Genomic DNA, 17868 nt, shown 5'->3' on the forward strand with positions numbered 1-17868 from the left:
AACCACAAATAGGCATCTGTCTTTAGGTTTCATAATGTGGAGCTGAATTTCTCCACAAGACTTATTGCTAGGCCCTCCCTTTTATTGCTTTGTACCATATCGGGATTACACCACTGCGTTCTGGAGAGCTCCTGGAGTAGGTGTCACGACAAGGCACTGCATTCTCCAAGGAGACTGGAAATATGCAGTCAAGGGGCTTGTGAAACATGCAGATTTAGAGTGCCCTGAGTGCATGCACTGGAATAAAATCAGGCCTTAAGGCAACTGAGCATACGCAGGGCATGGGCAAATGTACACAGACAGGGCACTGGCTAATGCAAGTTAGAGCTGTCCCTAAGGCAAGCTGGTCCTAAATATTTATTGGGACTGATAAGCCACTTTTGACTGTTGGTTTGGGTTTTTTTTGCCATATGACTCCTCAGACCCTGTACCAAGTACAGATTGCAGGATCCAAAGACTGGACTATTATTCTTCAGTGAATCTTATAACTATTCTTCAGTGAATCTTATAATGCATTAGAAAGCACAACACTGTCTAACTTGTCTGATGGTTAGAAAAAACACAAATGTAATACTAATTTGTACTGCCCAATATATTTAAAAGACTGTATCCTAAATTAAAATTCATTGGAAAGTACATATTGAATATCTTAAAAACCACATTTGACAATATATTTACATTTATTCTTTCGCAAAACTCACTGTCAGAGAAATTGGTAAGAAATAGCAGCAAGGCTCATGTTGTAACAAAACTAAGATTTCTGGCCATATTGACACCAGACTGGCTTTCCTAGAGTTAATCTGCTGAGGAATATGAGAGTCTATTTTGCAGAAACACATAGAAGCTGCAAATGTGTAGCTGCATTGGCATGGCACTGCCCCGAGCATTTATACTCTACAAACACATCTGAACTTCTCTGAGCCTTGAACTGTTGGCTCTGTATAGTGCCAGGCTGTGGCATGAGGACCTGCTGGCTCAGGTTGGCTCTAACTCAGGTGCTTCATTATACACCAGAAACCCTAATTTCATTATACACCAGAAGTTTGGCCTTCATGTCTAAGAATAAACAGGTAAAAATTTCAAATATGAGCTATCCCTCTTTTCTTCAGCTCATCTTATAATGATCTACTCTAATAATACATGTATTCAAGATAGACTTGATAGATTCAAGCAATCAAGATAGATTGCTCTAGAGCCAAACTACAAACTTTTATATATTCTCTGGTTGCTTAAGCCATTCTTAGCCACAAATATTTGCTGCCAGTCTAATATCTGGATACACAAAAGACTGATTTACTCACATTCACATTGAACTTACAATGTATGACATTAGTATTTTAAATAAAATTTCTTTCCTACATCCAGATTTCAGCTTCTGTTGTTAACTGATGTAGCACTTATTCCAGGAGAGCTTAATCTCTCAGCAAAGACATGTGGTTTTTAAAATTCCTTACGTTGTGTAGCAGACTTAACCGATGTGGTCCATTTATTCCCCCTTCAGCACATTATCTCCAGTATGTAAAATGAATTATTACCTCTTCTCCACTGTAACAGAGCATTATGCTCCACAGAAGACCCAAAACTTGTAGGCTGTGTTCCCACAAAACGTTCTTCCATGATGTCTGGTGTCTCTAACGACACTTATTTCACTAACTGGTCATTTGTGTTGTTCTAATAGTATTAAAAGTATATGTTAACATTAAAACTTTATTGAACTGGTTCCCAAAGGACATTAGAGTCTGAGGGTGAAGCTCATTCCCATGCAGCTCATTTGCCAGCCAAAGGAATACATATTTTACATGTGATTTATTGATGCATGCCCCAGCTGTTCAGCGTCTGCTTGTGAGATTTTCATTCTGGCTGCATGAACTCTGGGTAAGACCTTGCTGCTGTCTCATAGGAGTCTTATAAATTTTAAATAGTACTATTTAAGTGTGTTAAGTGTATAAAGCTCATGGCATTTATGTGAGAATCACTTTGTCCAACCTTAAAGTAGAAACCACTTCAGACATAAAATACAACTGCTATTTAGTACCTCTAAAATGCTTTAGAAATTTGAAGATATATTCCATATTTCTATGAAACTACTACACTATGAAAGCAGTGTAGCAAACAAGAAGAAAACAAGTATCCTTTTTAATATTAATATTTTTCTAATTGGTAGCAAATATGCAGTTCCTTCTAAACCCTTGGTGTGATCTGTTTTCCTAAGTGAATCAGAAGAGAGACTTAACAGCTATTGAATCATCAGCTGTGTTTTCAATAGCATATGGGATTTCTCCCTTAAGTACCAATCCAGCCCAATCCTGCTTAGGTTGTGATAGCTGATTAGATCACAGCTTGGGGCATACACAATAATTGCTATTAACTTAATTATTTTACCTTATATTAAACCTGTGACTGCACTTCTACTATTCTCTCTAGCCCTGTTCCATTTTTATCTTTCTAGTTAGATGACAAAATCATCCAACAGCTAACCAGCATCAAAAAGAAGGCCACAAAATCCCACTCTTGCTTATTCTTTCAGATTTCTTTCTTTCTTTTTTTTTTTTTTTGAAGGAGGCAGAGAAGTGTTGGTTAACATATGGCTACCCTTTAGGTTAATGCTTTTGTTTTGATGATGTTGCTAAAGGGGCTTAGAGGAACTTTTTCCAGTGTTTCCACTTACTGCAACTACTGCCTTGGGAATTGTATAGCTTTATTTTTCAATAAAAGCTTAGATTTTATATTAGTCACATTGTTGCACCTATTCAGTTAGAAGATTAAAGTGTGTTTTGCAGAAGTGACTAAGAGTTTAGAAAAAGTAGATCTTGCCTGAGCTACATATAGCTCTCCAGCTACCTGTTTTGTCTGCCTATCCACGTGCTATGTAGTGTTTGCTTTGTCTTTGGGAGGTCTTTTACTGGCTTCTCTCTTTTGACCTAACAAAAGCTCAAGGGAGAAAAGGTTAGAAGAACTTCCTACTTTTGGACACGTGGTAAGTTGGAAACCATTAACAGTGCAAGGCATATTAAGCCCAAATATGTTGAAACCCTAATTTGTGGTGGTAAGGCATGAGAACAGGTTGCCCAGAGAAGAATGAGAGAAGATGAAAGCAATCACCTGTCCCTGCTATTTGCTTGCACTGTAGTGTGCCACTGGGATATCCCAAGTATGGGGCTTCTTCTTGCAGGGGAGTCACCATCAAAGCCTGAACAGCGGTGTGAGTCCCTAAACTGCAGGAGCAATGATCTGCAATGATGAGCCACATGTGGGAGCAGGCTTTCTCTTTTATACAGGTATAAATTTACGAGGAAGATCCAGCTTTGTCCAGGGTAAGACCATCCCCTTTCCACTTGCATTTATCCTACAGTCTTGGGCCTGAATGGAAAGGGAAGCTACATTAAGAGTAAATTATTTATTGAGACTTCAGTTTGTGTGGTGAGACACTAGTACACGTTGCCCAGAGAAACTGTGGATGCCCCTTTGTTGGAAGTGGTGCCCATCACAGGGCAGTGTAGGAGTACATACAATTTTATTAATATTGAAGGCTTTTGCCAGTTTTATGTTACAAGAGAAAATGCAGTTCTTACTCAAAGTTCATTGAAGAAACAGCTCTGGGCACATGTGTAATCTGTATCAACTAATTTTACACCTGGGTAGCTAATGGAGACCATCACACATTTTGTCTTTTAAAGGCAGGGAATCATGATGAGGTGGCCGTTGTGAGTATTTGGGATCTTCAGACTTTTTTATCACTCTCCAGTGAGCATTCCCTGAGTGCAGCCCCATACCCTGAGAGTCTGTCCTGTTCCTCCACGTGATTACACATGAAAAAGTCAAGAGTGCTTCTGAATACCTTTACCAGGAAAATTAGGCTAAAATTCACATTATCTTTTAAGCTGTGTATACATGTGCACACAAGCACACACACTCACAAACACATTTCTGTGCCTCCTCCTTATGAAATCCACTTTACTAAGCATGATCTACCCTTTTAAATCCATGCAAAGCCTCATGAGTCACTTTGTTCTTGTCAACATTTTCTAGCTTGTTGCTGACCAGTGATACCAAATCTTCCTCCGTATCAATGTCAGATATAAAAAAAATCCTCTTTTTTTTTTTTCCTCTGGGATATCTGCATATTTGAGAAGGATTTTATTAGCCTATTTTGAGCTCTCATTTTTACTCCTCTTTTAGACCATTATTTCGAACATTCCTGCCTTTCTTATGTTTATTCCAGCGGAGAGATAAAAATATTTTATCATAAATATATTCCAGCAAAAGCAGAATGAACATTAGCTGTCTATAAGGGTTAACCCATTACTGAAAAGCATGCCTGATAAATTGAAAGTGTGGCTCTCAGCCAAGAGAGATCAGTATTTTCTGAGCATTCATTTTCTGTCTTAGGAGTGGCAAATCCTGTTGCTGGTATCAGATGTGATACAGCTTCTGAAAGAAGCAACCTCAGAGGCAAATTCATGCTTTGCTATTCAGGGAACTATCCACTAACAGTGTACATGAATTAAGGGCATGCCTTACTCACAAATTATTGTTGTATCTGGAATTGCAAATTGTAACTGAGAAACAAAAAGAAGCCATAAACAACTTTCAAATAAATCAAATTTCATTTTCAAAATATCATGCGGTGTGTCTAGTAATGTAAAAATTTTAAGAGGTATTTATTAATGCTCCTTGACAAATTTTTACTCCAAATTTCAGCCATATTTTCACCCCACATTTCAGCCATATTTTCTTCCATTCTGAGTACTAAAATCAGTAATTCATTATTCAGATGCCAGGATGGAGTGGTTAATCCAAAAGCATAATCTCAGTGTGGATCAGTAAAGAACTCCAGTCAAGCTGTCTGCAAGTGAAGCTGTCATTGAACAAAGTATGATTTAAGAATAACTAAACAGCAGCTGTTTCAAAAGACAGTAAATATTCCACAGGTTTTTTTTCCTTACAGACTCATTTTGCTTTATAATCCCTATTGCATAATTCCCTATCTGCAGACTCTAATTCAGCAGTTTTGTATTTAATTTACATTGTGTTTGATTTACACTGTGCTTAATTTACATCTACACAAGAGCAAGGAACAGAAGTCAGGCTTTGACAAATCCAGGCCATATTAAACCTAGTCAAATTCTTTCCAAAGGAAAGGAAAAAATGTAGAGCCCCAGTGCTAATATTTCTTTGATGTACTGGAATTTATGGAAGATTATGTTGCTCATCTACTACAGTCACAGAAGTCTACCAGGAGGCTTTTGGGGGGCCTTCAGTTTTTTCTGGCAGACTATGAAGAATGAAACACACACCTCCTGGGCATGGTGAGCACCTGTGTGCTTGCTGCCTGCTTCACCCAGTCATGCTGAGGAAAGCCTTCACCAGTGCCTTTGGTGCACCAACCCAGTTGTGTAGGGGGATAGAATATAAGAAAATAAAGACAGTGTAGAAAGTAATCTTACCCCTAAGGAGTTGCACCTGGGCCAATTATCAAAGATTAGGAACAGGCCTGACTTTAACAGGCCACAGCTGTAACCAATGAGAAAAAGAGTGCTATAAAAGAGTGGGATGGCTGGTTGAGAAGAGAACTAGAGTCACTTGGCTGCTTTGTGAAGAAGAAAGAGTCAGTGCTTGAAGGAGCAGCAAATGAGAAACACCAGGAAGGAAACTTTTGTGATAAGGAGACAACAGTCTGGAACCCCTGCAATAAGATGACAACACAGTTGTCCTGGGCATCAGAGCCAAGCCTATGGAGGAGGGAAGGTTTTGTGTAATACGAGAGGGAAGACTAAAGTAGCCTTTCCCAGGTTTCTCTGCTGCCTTCTGCTCCTTCTCCTCCCTTCTCAGCCCATGAGGTGCCTTTGCCAGCCCTCAGGCAGCTGAGCACTGTTAGCCACAAGGATGCTGCTCCCTACAGCAGGCCAGGCAGAACAGGACAGAGGTGCACAGGGGTGGGGAAGGGCATCCTTGGAGAGAAGGGAGGATGAGAAAAAGTGGAAACATTCCTAAACACCCTTGAATTCTTTAGCACTCTACAATAACCCCTTTTCTCTTACTTTTCAAAGTTAGTTACCATACTTATTGAGCAGCAGCTCTTATGAATCCACATGCTTTTGCCTTTCCTGTTAAAGACATAAAATTCGTTTTCCATATAAAATCACCTCAATTTTCTCTATAAAAGTACTTTATCTGTTCAACTCTTGCAGGTCAAGCTCACACAAGAGTACAGCAGGCTCTGAAACATCTCAACTCTATATTGCCGACATGCAGTCAATAGTTAATTAAGGAAAAGGTAGATATATCTTAAAGAATTTACATTTAAAAGAAAGTATTTTTTTTTTTTTAGGAAAACTCATGTATGTATACAGTTACAGAGAATGTATTAATTTATCTATCTTTCATGTAATTCAGTTATATTTATAGAAGATGCCTAATATGTAAAATATGCTTGTTTTGACATTTATGAAATGCACTGACTAATAATTTTCAAGATTTTCTGTTGGATGTTTCCTGTTGTTCAAGCAATGCAGAAGGAATATCTTTCCTGCCATTTTACAAAATGTAAAATAATTTCCCAGTGAATGTTCTACATTTGCTCTGTCTCCCTAATGTTTTCTGGCAGGGAGGAAAACATGTCAACATGCTCACGTAGAGCATGCAAGAAAAATTTCCCAGTGTGATTATGTACTCTTGGTATTTCAGCAGTCTGGAGAAGAATCCTGTATATTCATGCACTGATATAGACAAATTATCATTTTTATCACCTTCAAGCTGTTCAATGACATTATATACCTATCCACAAACAATTGTAAGCACTTTGGTTTATAATTGATTGTTCATTAGAACTTTAATACAACTTGGTTTTCTTTTTCAGAAACCAGACTTTGCAAGTTTGACCTGAGGATGAAATACTCTGAAACTTTACTACAGTATAAAAATCAAACCTTCAGAACTAAAATTCCAGTAACAACAGTTTTCCAAGATGTTTTGCATCTTATTTTAAAATTCATTTTATTTCAATATGTGTTTCAATAGCTATACTACTTTTTACAGAACTTCTGGATACCTGAGTTTCCTTTGCAGTTTCATAGGACTCCAAAGTGGTCAGAAGTCCAAGGTGGGTCTGTCTTCATTTTGTCTTGAAAGTGAACATCCAAATGCATAAAAATGGGCTTTGGCTTCTAAATGTAGTGTTTTGTTACAGCAGAAGCTGTAAACATTTTTTCAAATATCAAGCTATTGGCTAAGACATAATGTCGGTGCAGGGGTTTGTGAATAGTTTCCCTGTGAAATACCTTTTTGTAATGTGAGACTTTCTTCAGGCTTGCTTTTGGTCCTGGGCTGTAAGGAAACCTTTAAAATCTCCTCTGGACCCTAGAAGTCTTTACTTTAGTAACCTCCAAGGCCTGGATCCCTTAGGGACCTGCTTCCCAAGCCCAAAAAGTTTTGGTTGGTTTATGGAGGCTTAGCTAGTTCCCCTACATCCTCTCTCTTGATGTGCTACTGAAGCCCCTCCTCCAGTGGGTGTTTAATTGCCTTTAGGAAAAGGGAAACTCACCTCCCTGCAAAGGGAGCAGCACACTGAAACGAGTGCGCTGCTGGCAGGATATGGTGAGCAGAAGCCTTCCTTGCCACCCTTGTGCACCGGGTTAAAAGGAGAGGCCACTGGTGTGAGCAAAGTAAAACAAGTGTCATCCCTCATATCTTGAAACAAGTCCAATAGTATGGTCATTGTATGAGAACAATTGGAATCACACATTTACAAAATAGGCATTTACTTTTTGCCAGCTGCCTTTTATTTGAAACCAAAATCCACAACTTGTATAGACTACCACAAAGAAAAATAATGTATGTAGAAAAGAAGTTGGAATAAAAGGGTACTCCAAACCCCTACCATACTGAACTTCCTTTATGATGTTTGACTTCTTTTCTTTTTTCCTTTACTTTTTTGCTTCCATGCAATTACAGTTCCTGTGTGAACTAGCAGTTGTCACTAGTGCTTTTACAGCAACACCTTAAAGATTCACTGTTTCAGTTGGGGTAAAGCAAATCTAAGAACTTCAGCTTGGCAAAGCTTCTGAAAATTCACAGTGAGCTTGTGTGCTCTGTTTTTAAACATGGGCAGCAATATACTTTGGAACATTCTATATTTAAATTTCAGCAGTGATTATTTACTCACTGACCACAAATGCTCCATAAATGTCTTTGTACAATATCTGCTATGCAAGAGTTGGACTGAGATGTTCAAACTTGAAAATTGATGTCCAAATATGACTGGCAGAGGTGTGATGGGGAGAGGCAGTTGGAACACAGTCATTCCCTTATTCTCAGTGCATACTTTTCTGTAGGTTTTGATCCTGTATGAAACAAATCTGTGCTACTTATTACTGTCATCTGGTCCTGATGTTAGCTGCTACTCCAGGGTGGTTCCCAGCCTGTTACCTCACAGCCCTGGGCTAGGTTTGGTATCCACAGTGTGTGCCTGGTTCAGTGGGGACTGACACAGCCAGCAATGCACCAAAGTGCTTGACTTTCTACAGTAGGAGCATTACTATTGTTTCACTCTGTTAATGATACCTTCCACTGACTCAGGCTTTTTTTTTTAACCTCAGAGGTGTGAGGGAGCTTCAAGTCTTCCCTGTTGAGACCCTAAAGAAGCATCTGAGAGTCTTGCTGGATTGTGAAGAACAAGAAGGTGACATGTAAGCGGACCACGATCATCTACATGGTTGGCTGCTCCTTGCTGCTGCCCCTGTGAATTTTGTTTTAGAGCAGAAAGCATGGCAGTGTCATGGCTTAGGTGAGTGTTTACATGAACACAAGCACAGGTCTGTGCTCAGTGTAGTTTCAATTAAAAGACTGCTGTCCAAATAAATGGCATGTACTACCTATGAGCACTGGGAAGTGTCTTGGAAGATATTCCAGATCTTGTCAGGCCAGCTTTAGATAAGGGCTGAGTGTGAAAGCAATGACCCCACCAGCTACAGGCTGTGGCAGCCCCAGGCGGTGAATCAGGAGTGGCAATGCTGTGCCCCAGTCTGGACCTCCGCCTGCTGGGACTTGCAGGACAGGGCTGAAGAAGGAAGACAGCAGTGGGTGAAAGGCTGGGAGAAATGCTTCCTTAGGTCATTCCTTCCCTAGGAAACCTTGTATGGGGAAGTGTAATACTGGATTTCTTTCAGAGGCTATGGTTTTGGTAAAGCTAAACTGGGATATTATCCCTGAGAAAACATCAGTGTAAATATCCACTTTAAGCCACTAGAGTAGATTGAAACATTGCATTTGAATTACTTGTAATAGCTAATTTGTTGATCTACACAAAAGGTTAGCTGCAATTTCAAAGCTAGTTCTATTAGATTTTATATAATGAGACACTTTATTACATTATAGGACAGCAGATCCCGTTGTTTGTGTGTTGTTTCAAGTGCTTTACTTTGCTGTTGAGACTTTGCCATCACAGTCTTGGTGTCTGTAACCTGTTCTGTGGGTCAAAAATGGGCATCAAAGGACTTTTTTTTTTTTTTTTGAGTCAGTCTTCATTGTTACAAAGGCTTTGAGAACATTTCTGGTATTTTTGTACAGGAAGCTTGTAGGAGACAAAGCAATAATAGGCTGAAAAATAAAAGGCTCTTTCCCAAGTAGCATGATATCACTCTAACCTCAGGCTGTATCACAGTGAAAATTACTAGCTAAGGTCTTTTATTAAAATATTTTCTATCAATCTGCTTATTACATTATACTAGAAAAGGCTAAAAGTGACGTTTGCATTGTCTACCACAGAGGTGCTATTTTCTCTGACAGACATCTGTTACTCAATTATCATTATCTCACAAATGTTTAATTTTCTAGTCCAACTCTTAAGGTCTCCAGCATGGAAGGCTCTGTTCAGCAGCAAGCTGGGAAACATTCTGCTCTTTCGCAGAGAAAACTTCCAGGACTTGGTCTCCGTTAAAAGAAATTATCAAGTTTGTGCTCCAACAGTTCAAGATTTTCAAAAACATGCTGCTATTTTAATGGTCATGGCATTTTCCCCCTAAATATTTAGACTGTGTCATGGCAACAGCTGCTTTTAGTTCTAAATTTGTTTTGCCATCCTTCATTTAAGAAAAAAATGGCAGTTTCAATTTATTCCCCTTAAATGTAAAATTCAGTATTTTAAACTTTTATTAACTATAAACAGCTATACCAGTGGTTTGTGATCTGCTTTGGATTCTCTATGCAAATGGAAATTACCATACTGATTGCTATTCATTATGAAGAGGCACCTAAAACTGTAAGATAAAGGCAAATATAAAGTATGTACAATATGTGTTGTAGGTTTTTTGGAAGGGGGATGGCAAGTAGAGGGTAAGTAGCAAAATTAATATTCCCAGTACATATTTAAAAATCAAGAAGTAAGCTAAAAATAATTGTATCATAACAGGGGCAATCAATGGTCCAATTTTTTCCAGTGCATGAGTGCAAAGCAGATTGAATAACTGAATGTACAAATTCTTGATATTAACAGCTGAACATTTTATTGCCCAAGACAGGGCTAAGGAAAAGGACATTAAAGATCCTTAAATGTAACTATTAACAAATGTACCAAAATTAATTGTTACTACTGTCATTATTGCTAGTATATTTGAAGAGTGCTGGAAGTAAAATGTAGTGGATTCTACAATAGGTACTTCCTGAGTGCCTTTGGATGACTTACCTTGGTCAAAATAAGAAGAGACTTAATTCTGTTGCAGAAATCCTACATTCCTTTTCAGAGTAGTCTGATCAGCAAGTAAATCAGTCAAACAAATTTAATGAAAAAAGTGCATGCAAGTCTTTTGCCTACAAAAGCAATACACAGGACCTTAATGGGCATTTTATTAAAAAATAAATTATTCTGCTCAAATTCTGATTACCAACTGATTATTATAAATATTTATTCAACTTGCATATATTTATAAGGGAACAGGACAATGTACAGATATAAAAAGGTGCAATGACTTAATATAAAAAAGGAAACTGTTTTGACCTTTTAAAAAATTTAAGTAAAACCCTACTACTCTACTACCTAGTAGTACTGAGACTTTACAGTTAAGCTGAAATATGCTGCTAGTTTTGTCTCTGAAGTGCCACTGCTTTATGCAGGATGGTTAAGGCAAGATATGTACTAATGGCTGATGGAGAACAAAAATATTTATAATTGGATTGTGCTTATTATCAAGAAACTACACCTTGCCACAGGAGGAACATACATAAGATACACAGATATTTCATACCAGTTTATTCTATACCACTCCTTCCCCTATTTGTTTCAAAGCGAGAGTATGAATCTATACATGCCACTGTGTGTATTGATTTGCACAGAACCTGCTGGATTGCCTGATCCAGGAAAGCTCCTTTCACTCCCTTAGTGGAAGTAACCATATCATTAAAGTTACAGTTTATTGTATGTGCATCCTCCTCTGAATCAGGGCTGTCAGCATTGAATAGGACTAGGAATTGATACTAAACACTGTGTCTTCTTTGTAGAAAGTTCATGATAAAATACTTATTATGCCTCTCTAATCTCAATGTTTTTTCAATGTTTTAAACAATTTCTGTAACAGTTTTTTCCTGCTGGAAAGTATAATTGCAGGTTTTCTTCGTTTTCTGGTGCAAGGCTTACAAACACATTCTTTAAGATCATTACATGATCTCAAGTACCTTTAAAAAAGCTTCCCTCTGATCAGCTCCATGTTTTGTGTATTGTAGGAGATACAGATATAATAGAGTTATTCACATAAATTTGCATTAATGATAATGAATTTCCTTAAAAGGCTAAATTTAATCTACATTTCAAAAAATGAAAAAGTGTGACCAATATTTTTCTGATAGGCACACTAGCTGAGCATCAGCTTTATGGCTGTTTGTCAAAGCAGATAGAAAATAAAAGCCTTTTCTTTAAGATATAGGGCAAAACTTGTAAATGCATCTGGGCAGCTGAGGTCCCAGTCTTGAAAGGCAGCTGGAGCACACCTACACTGCTGTGTGCTTTCATGTTCCAATTCATCTGCTTCTGACAACAAGTCTCTGACACCCACAGTGCAGACTCTGCTCATTGCTTTTGGGAACTACTCTTCCCTCACCCTACGGTTATGAAGATTTGGTGCTTGGGGTGATGGGGCCTGTAGCATCTCAGAACCTGCCTGTATTTCTTAGGTTACCAAGTAACACTAAGTCCATCTTTTTTGTCCGTGTAAGATGTTGATGGTTTTAACTTAGCTCTTACTTGAGATTGCACATGGGTCGTTTTCCTTCCTTCCACCTTACTGCTGTTCATTCCAGCTTCCCTTTATGCTTGCCAAGTGTTTGTACAACAGGCAGATGTTCTGTGAAATGCTGGATCCTGGACACATTAGCCCTTCAGCTGTAAGGTGGATTCAGGAGGAGCAGGACTGTATCAGTGTGGAGCACTGGTGACAAGCAGCGTCTCCAGATCCTCCATCCCTGGAGGCAGATAGATTTCAGGAGCTTGCCCTAGGCCACCAGAAATGGGACACTTCCGCCCTGAAGTGGAAACAGTTGCACAAAGAGGTGGTTACCCCTCACAGCTCTAAGTTCATGACTGGGTCAGCACTGGCCTGCCATTACTCCTGGGCCTGTGAGGATTCATGAGACAATCAATGATATGGCCTGTGTGGATAATGGGTATAACTAATGTGCCTGAAATAGCAGCTGGCTTTCTGATAATGGACTTCCCAAAGTGCACTGAGTGTCATTAATAGTATTCATGGCTGCAGGTTGCTTGCCAGAAAAAGTCAGTAAATACATTCATCAGAATTCAACACAGACTAGCATCACAATGAAATATGCAGAAAAGGCACGTGAAGAAAGTGTAAGCACCTTGGGAACTTGAGGGGCCAAATAGAGATTGTTTTGCATGAGCTGTTCTCTAGTATTGTGTCTTCCAGAGACATCAAGGTGAACCCTGAAAGGCTGCTGAACAAGGAGCATAGGAGAGCTGAAAGCAAAACTGGCACCCTGTGCCCTCACCCAGGCAGCATACTGAGAACAGGCAGAACCCAGGAAAATAGCTTTATAAGTTGGCCACACGGGTTACCTACCAGCCTTGACTTTTTAAGGAAAGATTGTCAGTTTTTTGTCTGCTCTCTCTCTCTCATTTTTCCCTGTCCCTCCATGAAAACTGCTGAGCATCATGAAAGACTGAGAGAGAAAAAGGTAACATGTGAACTGTTCTCAAATCTGAAGCCAAACCATTTCACTACAGGCAGTTTCCTTGACAATAACAATCTCATTAGTCACAATGAAATCAGAAATCATTGTCCATAATGCCTGCAATAGAAACACCATGAATGGCAGTTAACAGGGCCTGGATTTGTTTCCTCCAGGTCTTCTTCAGTCTTTTCCCTAAGCATTCCTAATGCCCGGATGCTTCAAGGCCCATTCTTCTCTGCAGGCTGATCCTGAGCTTTTGACACCCTGAGTTGTTCCCAAAACTACACTCCTATTCTGCTGCAGGCTTTATCTCTTTCCCATAAAAGTCAGCTTGACCATGTTGAGAACCAAGCATTTAAATGAAAGCCCTTCCTATGCTGACCAGAAATTAAGCAGAATTGGGGAGCCTTCCTTCAGGCAGGTGGCAGAGCCCTGAGTGGTGACAATCATGGAGCTTGGTGCTCCTGAGCAGGACTGTAGAGAGGGTTGTGATCAGTTAATGCTCTATTTTATTTATAATTCAATATCAGCACAAAAAGGCAGATAGAAAATTATGCAAATATTTAATACCCTGACTTTTTTCTTCATTACATTGGTAATTGTGTAGCCCTTTGCAGCTGATTTACACAACTCATTTTTGTGCAAACAAAACAGTTATAAGCACTAATTAGAGCATTTTATTTTAGCAGTGCACAATCCCCAAAATTTTCATCTGGGGTATCTATATCTCTTCAGAGCTTAAAGCCTGAGCACACAGGGAAACGGTGTCTGTCTGTCTTGGTGCAGGTTACAGAAAGAGGAAAAGGCAAGTAGGTGGTCCCAAGAAGTCTGCTGTCTAGTGGGATTTGTGTGTTTGGCACAAGGATGCTGTCATGACCAAGCATCTATATCTTCTTCTGCTAACTCTGAGCTTGTTTGCTGTAGTTCAAGGATCTGAGGTAAAACCTTAAAAATGTTTTCTTTTAAGGGAAATAGAGAAAATATTCCTGCCTCCTTAAAACATCAGATGGCTAAATCCCAAGTCACACAGGTACATAACATGGGCAGCAGGTGGATTGCAGGTTCCTGAACACACAAACACGGTCCATAAAACTCCCACCTTCCCCTTTTGCTTATTTGAAGGCTGTAGCCAGCTTCCCTAAACTCATTGTGCTCATGTTTTGACTGATTCCTAAATCTTTTTGGAACTGACAGACCAAGTAACTCGGGTTTTAGCTTCCTGATGGTCTCATTTCCACAGACAAGCTCAGACCTCCTCCTCTTCTGCTGAAATCCCCCACTTAGCCAATGTGAGAGATCCATAAACAGAGCAAGCCAAAGGGACCATGTCTCCTGCACTGGTCTAAGGTGGATATTCCCCACTGATGCTGCCAATGACTGGCTACCACTCTGTGGCAGATGTCCAACTATTTTTTCTTAACATTTGTTAAGAAAAATCCAAAACTATGTAAAAAAAAAAAAATCAATTGTTGGTACACTCCTTATGTCTCATCTGTGAACTTTTTGACCTGATGTTCAGCAATATGACAAAAGCTTTCAAGATAAGATACTTTTTTAACAAAAGGAAAACATAGAATGATAAAATAGAAGAGCAATGGGCAGAGAAGATGCCGTATGGAGTTAATCTCTGGTCTGCCTAGTGCTCAGTTCTGACAGGACTGGTTTCAGTTTTTTAATGAAATCACATTTTAATGTGACTTGCATGCATTTATGTAACCCTTAGTAAGAATACAGTAACACAGCCTTGGGCTTGCATTGGTGACCAGTCCACCTAAAAGAATCATAACCTACCCCTCTCCCCAGATGGCACAGCCAAATACTACAGAGCCATCAACAACAACGCTCAAGTATTTTTATCACAATGATATGGAAGTTCTGATCCAGAAACCCATAGAAGTTGCAACATCTTAATATTATAAAAGTTATTTTAGGTAATTTTTGACTTTTATTTGCAGACGAGGTTTTCCCTCATACTGTCTAAAGCTCCTTGTAGTCAAAAACGTGTATGTAAACATGTCAGTTATTTAGTAAAAAAAAAAAAAAAAAAAAAAAAAAAGCTAAAAGTTTAGAAGACCTAAAAGCTAAGGCATTTTTTGTAGCTTAGAGGTAATTTATGGTGCAAATCTCCATTTACTGAGAAACATAGTCCTCCAGCAACTGAACCCTCTGCCTGACCATCTTCATATTTCTTCCTTTTAGGAAATACCTAAGAACAGGAAATTAAAAAAATTAATCTCTTCTTGAGAATGCTCACAGAATAAAACCTTTCCTTGATGATACTTCTTTTGCTTTTTATTAATTCTAAGGTTATGCATGCTTCAGATGTTGCAGTATCAAGTAAGAATAAATGGTGCTTTCTTGAAAAATCAAGATTTGATTAATTTAAAATTCTCTGGGGAAAAAACTGTAGACAGAAAAGAACTGTCACGAAGTTTATAGCTACCTGTGTGATATATTCACCATAAAATGCACATCTAAATCAGGTGGCTGCTTTCTTCCATTAGTAGCATAGGGATATGCAGAAGCAGTTGTTCAGTGTAAAACAGCTCATGTGAGTTAGAGAAAGCAATTAAATTAACTTGAGCCAGGTACCCATGCAAGCTTCTCCTGTGGCAAAGAAATGCAGAATTATAGACTGCCATTGCCTTAAAGGATTTATTTGTAAAGTACTGCATAAGACAGAGAGAAGCATACATATTCCATTTAATGATGCAAATGTTGTCAACTATTTATTATGTAGTATATTTGCTCCTGAGAAGTCAGTGATATTTAGAAAAAGTAGGACTTATCCCTCATTTTGAAACACATTTCTGGAGCAAATCCAAACCAGCAGCTGGGATTTTATGATTCCTGCAGGATCCTGAAAAATCCCACATTCAGTCCTAAGGAATTCTTACTCACATTCAAAATGATGACACTATAAAAAATAGCTAGAAAATGGCTTATTGTGGACTGAAGAGTAGGGCAATCTACTTCTTTATTCCTCTGACCTGCAATTTTGCAGAACTCCAGTGCTGGCAAAAAAAAAAAATCAACTACAGGATCAGAACTACAATGTTAAGGCTCAATGTTTGTGTTTTTATCATTTGTAATGGAAACGTCAGGAGTAAAAGGCGGGTATCAGAGGCAGTATGTAAGATTTAGGACATGGATGACACAATCATCTGAAGTTTTATTTCATTCCATGGCACTTGAAAGTCCAGGTGTCTTTTAAGAAACGGCAGAGGTAAATGCCAAAGTATTTTTAAAGTAATTATATTTCTATACACTTTATTGCCTTTAAAACTGTTCCTGGCTGTGTATTCTCCAGGAACTCTTGGGACAGTTTTCTGCACCTGCTCCTTGTGTTGGTGCCTGCTGGGCTGAATAGCTGCAGAGTTTTTTCTCTCTCAGTTTTCTCTGCCTGAACACCCCAAAGGCATTGTGTGGAAGTTTTACCCTGTGAGCAAAGAATCTAACTGGAAATCTATATTTTATAATGCTTAGAAATTCACATGCACACTCACGTTTTTCTTTAGAAGCACCAATACCACCCCCCCAACATTATTTAAGTAAAAGGACTATGAAAGGAAGGAGAATATTAGCATAAATAGGTCTCTTCTAAAAGAAAAGAGCCAAGAATGGGTTTCAAATATGCAGGGAATCCAAATTAAGTGTCCCCAATAAGGAAAAATACCAATAGTGACATGATTCAAAGCTGACATAAATCCAGTCTGACACTTGTAGCTTGGTAAAATGTTTTTGGCTTGTTAACAGCACATTGCTGGGTTTTGTTCTAGATCAAGTATCACCTGTCCTCTCACAGGTGCAAGAGCGTTGTCAACAAAAGGAACTTGTCATTGCATACTCTTAATTCAACCTAAATCCAGGATATGCCTACTCTGTTTGGATCACTGGTACTGCTCAGTGATCCTGCAGCATTACTGATGACAGGACTGCAGCCCAAGTGCAATCAAGGAAAAGCCAGGAGCTGCAGCTTTCATCAATGGGATTTTAAACAAGGGGTTTTCATGAGCACCAAGACACATTCTGCTTGACATGCTGGCACAAAGTCAACACAGAAGAATGCTGTGTCAGGAAACTGTCATGAAATTTACAGCAGAAATTAAACCCTTCAAAATCTCCTCTGAGTAAAGGGTTCACGTGGAGTTGTTTGATTACATAAAATTACATAATTTCTATAAACGCGAGGATGTTACAGACAATATAAAAATGATTACAACATAATTGTTAGGCAGGATGAAGCTCCTATAGGAATGTGCCCGCAGAAGTGCCTGAGAAAATTACAAAGCATCGGCTGTATTGCTATAATTATTTTCAAATGACATTCAAACCTGCCACTCTGCATTTCTTTTCTGTAAAAAATAAGAGGAATATTTAATCATCACAGCATTAGTTTCCTGTTAGGACATGGCTGTGTCAGAAAAAATTTTAGCGGTGAGATTTAAGGCCTTTTAGTCAAAAGGTCGTAAGGAACTGCCTGTAATACTAACAGAAATTTGACCTGCCACAACCCGGTCCTGGACTCTCTATGGTGCAAATTCGGGTTTATTTGGTCGGGGGCTGTCCCTGCCCTTGGTGGGAGCTTGTCTCTGTTTTAACTCCTTATAGCCCAGCTTTCGGACACCTAGGTGCAGGGAAACCGGCCAGTCAGGAACTGCGGAGGGAAAGCGATGAGCCCTTGTCAGG

The sequence above is a fragment of the Geospiza fortis genome, unplaced genomic scaffold, assembly GCF_000277835.1.
Source record: "Geospiza fortis unplaced genomic scaffold, GeoFor_1.0 scaffold166, whole genome shotgun sequence".
NCBI lineage: Eukaryota > Metazoa > Chordata > Aves > Passeriformes > Thraupidae > Geospiza > Geospiza fortis.